Source organism: Aplysia californica, unplaced genomic scaffold (genome assembly GCF_000002075.1).
Source record: "Aplysia californica isolate F4 #8 unplaced genomic scaffold, AplCal3.0 scaffold00010, whole genome shotgun sequence".
Classification (NCBI taxonomy): domain Eukaryota; kingdom Metazoa; phylum Mollusca; class Gastropoda; order Aplysiida; family Aplysiidae; genus Aplysia; species Aplysia californica.
The window spans coordinates 1,247,925-1,255,934 of record NW_004797280.1 but is presented as its reverse complement, the minus strand read 5'-3'; positions in this window follow the sequence as shown (position 1 = coordinate 1,255,934).

Below are 8,010 nucleotides of genomic sequence, written 5' to 3'. Positions count from 1 at the left end.
CAGTAGCAGTAGAAGTAAAATTTAAAAAGTTCTAAGCCTACTATCATATACAGGCTGGTTTTTCAGCTTCTTCTCGTGTACAACAGGAGTCCGTTTAATAAACCGAAATCGGCGGGAGCGAGAGATTTTGTTTGGCTTAACGGGGTTTTCTACTTAAGTCAGGTTGCTGAAATGAAATAGAAGAAGGAAAAGATCGGTAATTTTACTTTTTCACTGTTTATCGCCGTTTTCGGATTAACCGTTTTCTGTTTAACTGGACTCCGTTGATACTCAAAGAACTGGCTTCCCTGGTGTTCTGAGGTAGCTGGTTCTTTCACAAATTGGACATTTATTTATATATTCATCAACACACCATCCAGCACAACGTTCTTACATTTTATAAAAATTCGATGGCAACAAGGCTAGGGGCCGACCGAGAAAGACCTAGATAGATGGAGTTAGGGAAACTTTAACCACCCACGGCATCCCCCTGGCACAAGCTCTTCCGCTGGCGACAAAGAGACGTTTCTTTCTTCCCGCGACACCCGAAAGGGTATAAGTGGCGGATAAAAGCAAAAGCAATATATACATATATCTAGCTTGGCCCCCTTTCAATGAAAGGGATGATGGGTACATTAACATCAACTGAAAGTCATTGGCCTACTACTTCGACCTTTGCGAGCGCGAGGGGTTCCAACTGCAGAACGTCGTTTTCTTTTCGGCATGGTCAGGCGCTATCTAGATCTAGATCTAGATTCTTATCTAAAACATGTTGACGTTGTTCCCAGTAGCAAGAAAAAGAATTTGACAAAGGAGTCCAGAAAAAGCGATGATGGGCATCAAACGAAAGGATCACAGTCGAATTTAGCACCAAAACATGAGGCTAGATCTATACGGGTCGCACACTTAAAATAGTTCTCAGTATTGCGCGACAATGCGCAATAGTATAGAACGGAAGTACGACTTGAAATAAACAAACTTGGTGGATTTTCTAAAATTACAGAGACAGAAGCGTCGGCCTACAAAAGCGATCGGCGAAATAAAGAAATTGTATTTTTTTTTTTTGCAGCAAAACTGTTTCAAAACGAAAAAAACGAAGGGCATCATGATCAGGAGAATATTTTAAAGAATCTTTTGGTGAAAACCGCATGTCGATCGATGTAGCCATCAAAAAGCCTTTTGAATAGCAAAATTCGGCCACCATAAATAGATAATATTAATAGATATCATCGTCGTGACACAAATATTGTATCTCGTATTTCTGTCTAGAGCCGTAGCGAGGCTACATATCACTCAGCCCAAATCCTCCCTAAGTGACTCGTACGTTAGAAGCAGCCAACCTCCTAAACCACTCAAATCGTGACGGCCGCTGTGCAGCAATCACAAATGAGTATCGGGAAGAACCACCGAACTGGACACTACCGCCTCCTGCAAGCTGTAGCACTCTACTATTAGATTAGTCTTAAACCAGTTTCACTTCAATTTAATTGCAAAAGAATTTAAATTTGTTGCATTTGTTTGCTATTATCATTTTGTTTAACATATCAAAAAAGGAGAAAAATGTAATGTTCGCGAGATGTCTAAAAATCCGTTTAATCTCGAGAACTCATTCAACTACGTGCCATGCTAAATTTTCCCATAGTAATGCGGCTGCGCAGTGATCCTGGTTTATTTTTAGTTTACGACGAGCTACAAATAGATCAATGATCAATTAATTGGGAATACCCAATTAATTACCGTGGTTTGTGATGACTGCTAATAATAAATAAACACATCACTGGTAGACCATGGCGACGCAACATGATCACGCTGAAAGCAATCCATCAAATTCATCATTTGGTATTTTTTAAAAACTAATCATCACTGTTAGCAGTTTTTATTTATTTATCCATAATTGTACAGTATTTACATCGAGAACAATGATCCTGCTCGTACAGCCGATATGATGACAAACCCCGCAACATGAAAAACCCTTTAAAAATATATTATTTTGTGGTTACACGGGAGCGCAGTGAGTAAATCGCGTACCTGACAATCTAGAGGTCCCTGATTCAAGTCCCGGCTGATGCAATTTTTTTTTAATAAATTTAAAAATTTGATTCTGGCCCCATTGTTTTGTTTCACTATAGTTTTGTTACTTTTCTGGTATACGTACTAATATTATTGTCCACGATTATTACTACATGTATTGTAAAGGACAAACCATATTTTTCTGTCAGCCAATAATGCCCTTATTGTTGATGATGGTGAGGTGGTGGTGTTTTTGTGCCCTTGTGACATTTTAATCACCGTCAACTTATTATTATTTTTATCATATCAATAATAATAATAATAATAATAATAATAATAATAATAATAATAATAATAATAATAATAATAATAATAATAATAATAATAATAATAATAATTTTATTGTTATTATCATTTTATTGTTACTATTACGCTGTACTCTGGCATCATTTTGCTTGTAAATTTTTTGCTGCAGGTCCCTCAGACAGAGACATAATTTGTGCTGTATGTAATCAGTCCCTGAGTGACGGCCGGGAAACAAATATGGTGACACAAAAAGGTGTTGCTGGTCTTCAGAAGGCAAGTCGTGCGAGAGGTGAAAATAGGCTTGACTTTTAACCTGGCCAGATTCTACACACCAAGTGTCGTCATGACTACTGTGATGAAAATGCAATTAAGCGAGATTTGAGAAGGAAAAGAGAGGATAGGTCAGCTTCAAAGAAAGCTAGTCTTCGCTCTTCAAACACTAAATTTGACTTTGCCAATGACTGCCTACTTTGTGGGAGATCTACAAGAGACCAGAGAAAGAAAGGCGATATTTCTGTTTATCAAGTCCGCACATCGAGCTGTCAGGCTAACTTGGAACTGTTGTGTTTACTACGAGGCCCTGATTACAAGTGGGCTGAAACAGTGAAAGAGCGCATTGAATATGCTCAGAATTTGCATGCAGCTGATGCAGTCTATCCTCAACAATGCAATATAAATTTCAGAACTGGGAGAAATATTCCATTGGCATTTCAAGCACATGGCTCAGAAGGAAAAAACAAGAAAGGACGGCCTGAAGACAAGGATCGACTCACAGCCTTTTCCAAAGTATAAGTCTCTCTCCTGAAAGTGAATGACAACGAGCAGCAAACCGTGGGTGACTTGTGCCAGAAAATGCGGGAGTATCTGGGAGGTGTAGAGCCTTACTCTAAAGAGTACATGAAGAAGAAGTTAATGAAAACTGTGGATAGTGACATTGTCATTACAAACATTCAGGGCAGGGATAGTGTTGTCACAATCCGGATGAGTCCTGAAAAGATATCAGACCAATATTGAAAACAACAAAAAGAAAGTGAAATCTCCACAAAAAAGTTTAGGATCATACACACCGCCACAAAACAAATCTTAGCAGACGTAAGGGATCTACACTACTCAAAAGAGTGTTACCCCACTAGAGAAGTGGTCGGTGATCTTGAGGAAAATATAAATTATTTACCAGCTTCACCCGTTTTATTTCTACAGACTTTTAATGAACAAAAAGAAGGAAACAAAATTAAAAACAGCTTCCATTGGTCAAGCTATGATGCAAGCAATGAGGTGTGCCACTGCATCACCTTCATGGATCTCGGGCTCTAATTGACTTGTTGCACAGTCTTGGATTCTGTTCCCCTTATCATGAAGTTCAGTGCTTCGAACAGTGTGCAGCCTCCAGTCAAGGCACAGGTCTTTCTGGTGTAAGTTGTGACAGCTTTATACAGTTTGTGGCAGACAATGTTGACCACAACCTTAGAACACCGGACGGTTTATGAACCTTCCATGGGATGGGAATCATTGGAACAGCAACCCCAAGTGAGAAGCTTTCCAGGCTGATACGTCGAGATACCAGTGTAACTGCACTTCAAACATCCACCCACGTTCAGATCCCTGTTCACTTTTTCAGTTCATCAAAGATTGACATCTCGTTAAAGTATGAAGAGCTTCAGGAGTTCGGGTTTGAAGACATCACCAAAAAACTAGACCTATTATGGAAAGTTCCATGGCCTCTACGAACACCGCGTATTGGTTGGTCTGGACAGTATCAGAAGGAAGTTATCCTGGTCAGAGCACGATCACCTTCTTGCCCATGATCGACATGCCGCCCACAAACATGAGTTGCATATATTCCACTCTCCCCTTTGTATCGAACGGAGCAGCCAAATACAAGGTCAAGCCTGTGCTCACATTAGATCAACCTCTTTGGTGGAAAGCTCAGCTTATTGTTGACAGTGAGCCTGCTGACAGTCACTTACGTTCATTAATATTACAACTGGGTGGGTTTAATATTGCAGCTGAGCTACCTGGGAACCATCGGTCATCTGATGACAGGGTCTGGACTGCGAGAGATCCTCGAAGTGATATATGCTCCAGATGCCGTTGTGCATATGCTCTCAGGAAAGGCAGTCGCCAGAGCTGTGAGGGGACACCTTCTCGTTGATTCAGTATTGAATGCCCTACTGACCTCCAGTACTTTCGACATCGCTTTCCCGTCAATCGTATAAGAAGAAACAGACTCAGCTACCACAGCCCCTGGTAAAACGAGGGAGATCTCTGCATCAGAAGATGAGGAAATGGAAGAAGGAGACAACACATGCTCTAAAAATGAGGTGAAAAATAATAATTGAAGATTCAGATCTTTCATCTTGTCTTCGGCTTTTTGATCAGATAGTGAGGAAAGGTATCCGCAGCCGCTGTAGCCTCAAGTCAAGAACTTGACTGGATAGAAACAAAATTTGCTGAAACTAAATCAAAGCTTCTAACTAGTTACACGTTACGTCTTTGGCTTCAATATATGGAGATGCTGGATATACTGAGGAGATTCATCAAGGGTGAAAGAACCGGAAACTGGAACTTACATCTTCATTCCATGATAGAAATGCTCCCTTACCCTGCTGCCTCTGGGCACTCTCTGTATGCTAAATCGGTGTACATTTACCTCCAGCTGATGTAGACATTACAGGAACAACATCTATATTGAAGTTGATCCTGTGCAATTGCAAGTCAGACTGTCGTTCAAAGCAATGCACGTGCAGAAAACATGGACTTGAGTGTTCACTAGTATGTGGAGAGTGCAAAGGAATCAGCTGCTTAAACTCTTCCTCTCCAGAGCCTCTTGCTGACTGGACGTTTAGATAGCAAACATTTCGCACGGAATGGACAATAGTATAGTTATTTTCATGGATTCAGATGTATCTCATCAAGACCTTTAAAACGAGGTGCTACATGGTGGTGTTTTGATACATTTTAGATTTTTCCGTAATTAGTTGTCTGTGGTGACGTCATTTTGCTTAATTTGACCAGCTTCCGACGTTACTATCATCCTCCTTTTTTTAGGAGTTGTTTAAGAGTTGATAGTCAAACTATTGAACCTAAAATCAAAACTTTTGCAATTAAATTGAAGTTCGGGGTTTTTATGACATTTATGGACTCCTCTATATCACCGACCCGCTCACTTGCGGTTCGGGCACGAAGCTGGAAGATTTGCGCACCAAATGTCTGGCTTTTCGCAGCACTTTCGTCTTGAACACCGCGGCTTTCTTGCCCATCATGGCCCCTGCTTTGGTGAGAACGTCTTCGACCCCACCCCCCTCTGCTTCCTCCAACTGCTGCAGGAAGTCTTGGCCCAGCACCGTGACTCCATCACTAACAGGTACCCGGATGCCCAGTTCCCGCGCTCTGCGCATGTTGGACACGTAGCCCTTCCGGTGGAGGCGCAGTTCCGGATTGTTGATCAGTGTGTACAGGACGTGCCAGTTGAAGGCAGCCGCTTGGCGTTTTCGCTCCCGTTCTCTCACAGCTTCTGAAAGGTTTTAAAACAAAGAGGAGGGTGGTTGGTGGATGTTTTGATGTAGTTTACTTCTTCTTTTCTGTTAAACATCTATTGTCCTTATTTCTCTTCTCATATTATGACTTCATGCAGTTGCGAGCGCCGTAGAACCTTACAAAACTAATGCCATAACTCTCTTCTATCTTTTCTGTGTTGTTACTCTCTTGTAACATCTCCTTTAATCTTTGGCACTTTTGTGACATAACTGTGTTGCAAGTGCCGTAACAAGCTTACTACGCAATAAAACAAGGTAGAAAGTCACCAACTGGATAACCAGCGTGTGTGATGTAGCTGTGAGGTGCTTCTTTGAGGCATGTAAGATATTTTGGTTGGATTCCCGAACGGGAAAAATATTTAACGAGTCTTCCATCCCTCTCAGCTCAGGTTGGTCTTGACAGGCAGAGTCGGAAGCCCGCCTCTTAAATTATCTAAAGTGTCTTGATAGGAGCGTAAAAACAGCTACTTAAAAAAAAACACACACACAAATCTCAACATCAAAAAAGAATGACTTACTCAAAGAGCCAACTTCACCGTCCTTGACCTTCTCGGGGTGCCCGGAAGTGACAATCTCTTCTAGCCCCCCGTGCGGCCACCTGTGTCGTCCCCGTGCCCCCAGAGCACACAGCCTGAGAAAGACCAGCATCACAGGATGGCTCTGTGACATCTCCACCGTCATGTAGCCCAGGTACGCCTGGAAGCCTGGCCCATGTGAGTACACAAGACACAGAGTGAGTGGTTGGTGGGTGCTCTGGTGTTGTGTGCTCCTTCTTTCCTTTCAAACATCTGTCGTCATTATCTCCAGTCCATCTATTTTGTGTTTGTTACTCTCTTTTAACATCTTTAATTAATCTTCGGTACTTATATGACCTTATTGTGTTGCAAGTACCGTAAAACTCTCACAAAAACTTAGAAGACACAAAAGGACATGGTTTTAAGTTTCTGTTTGTTTTTTCAGTGCTTGTTTATTTTGTTGGGTTTGTTTTGTTGTTGTTGTTTGTTTGTTTTTTGTTGTTGTTGTTTGCAGGGGCGAAGCGTCTATATAATCAAATAATCACTGCTTCCCTTTCTAATTTTGAAACATTGTCGCTGTCAAATTCATCCTTAAACGTAAACCTCATAAATTAAATGTCAAAAGACGTTCGTAATCAACAAATAAAGTGAGGCTGGAATAGAGTTGAAGGGAACATGTGCATGGCAGTCAAAGCTGTTTCATTGCCACATACACCCTGTTCACCCCTTTGGGGCCACAGTTAAAATCAATCACAAGCCCTGATTAAGTAAGCTAACTAACACTGGTCGAGTCTACCTCACAAATGTGAGGGGAACTAACTCTTAATAATCTCTTGACTGCTGCTTGTGCTTTTTTTTTTTTCCTCGACTTTTTACCGTCCTATAATCAGATCGTGACCTCGATTATGACACTAGCTCCTGGCCGCGAAAGGCTAACAAAAACAGCCAAATGTGAAATTTAAAAAATAATAATTGTCATGTTCTACCAAAGAGTTAGACTCACTGGTAGATCTATAACATATAGATCTAGTACTGACATCTCTGCTTCTTTGCTTTATGTTTATGTATTCACATCTAAAGTTAAGTTTAATTTTAGTGGGAACTGATATTTAATAAGATACTTTCCCGATTATTTTGACGGTTGAACATACAATATGAATTCCGGATTTGTTTTCATTCACAACTCAGAGTCGCCGCCTCGAGTAAGATTCTTGTGTGATATCTACAGGCCCTATCTGGTCCCATTTCACTTTGATTACCCTGTCAAACAAGTCAGCCTTCGCCCCTGGTTGTTTGTTCTTGTTTGCTTGTTTGTTTTTTATGTTTTTCCGTGTGTGTTTTTTGTTTTGGGTTTTTGTGGGTTTTTTATTTGCATGGGAGATTTATGGCATGTGCAACACAAATACGCATCGAGGGTAAGATGTGTTATAAACAAAGAAAAGAAGGAGGAGAGATAAGAACCGATAGATGTTTTTAAGGAAAAAGGAGTAAACCACACACACGCACGCGCACACACACACACACACACACAAACACACACACACACTCACACACACACACACACACACACACACACACACACACACACACACACACACACACACACACATATATATATATATATATATATATATATATATATATATATATATACATATATATAT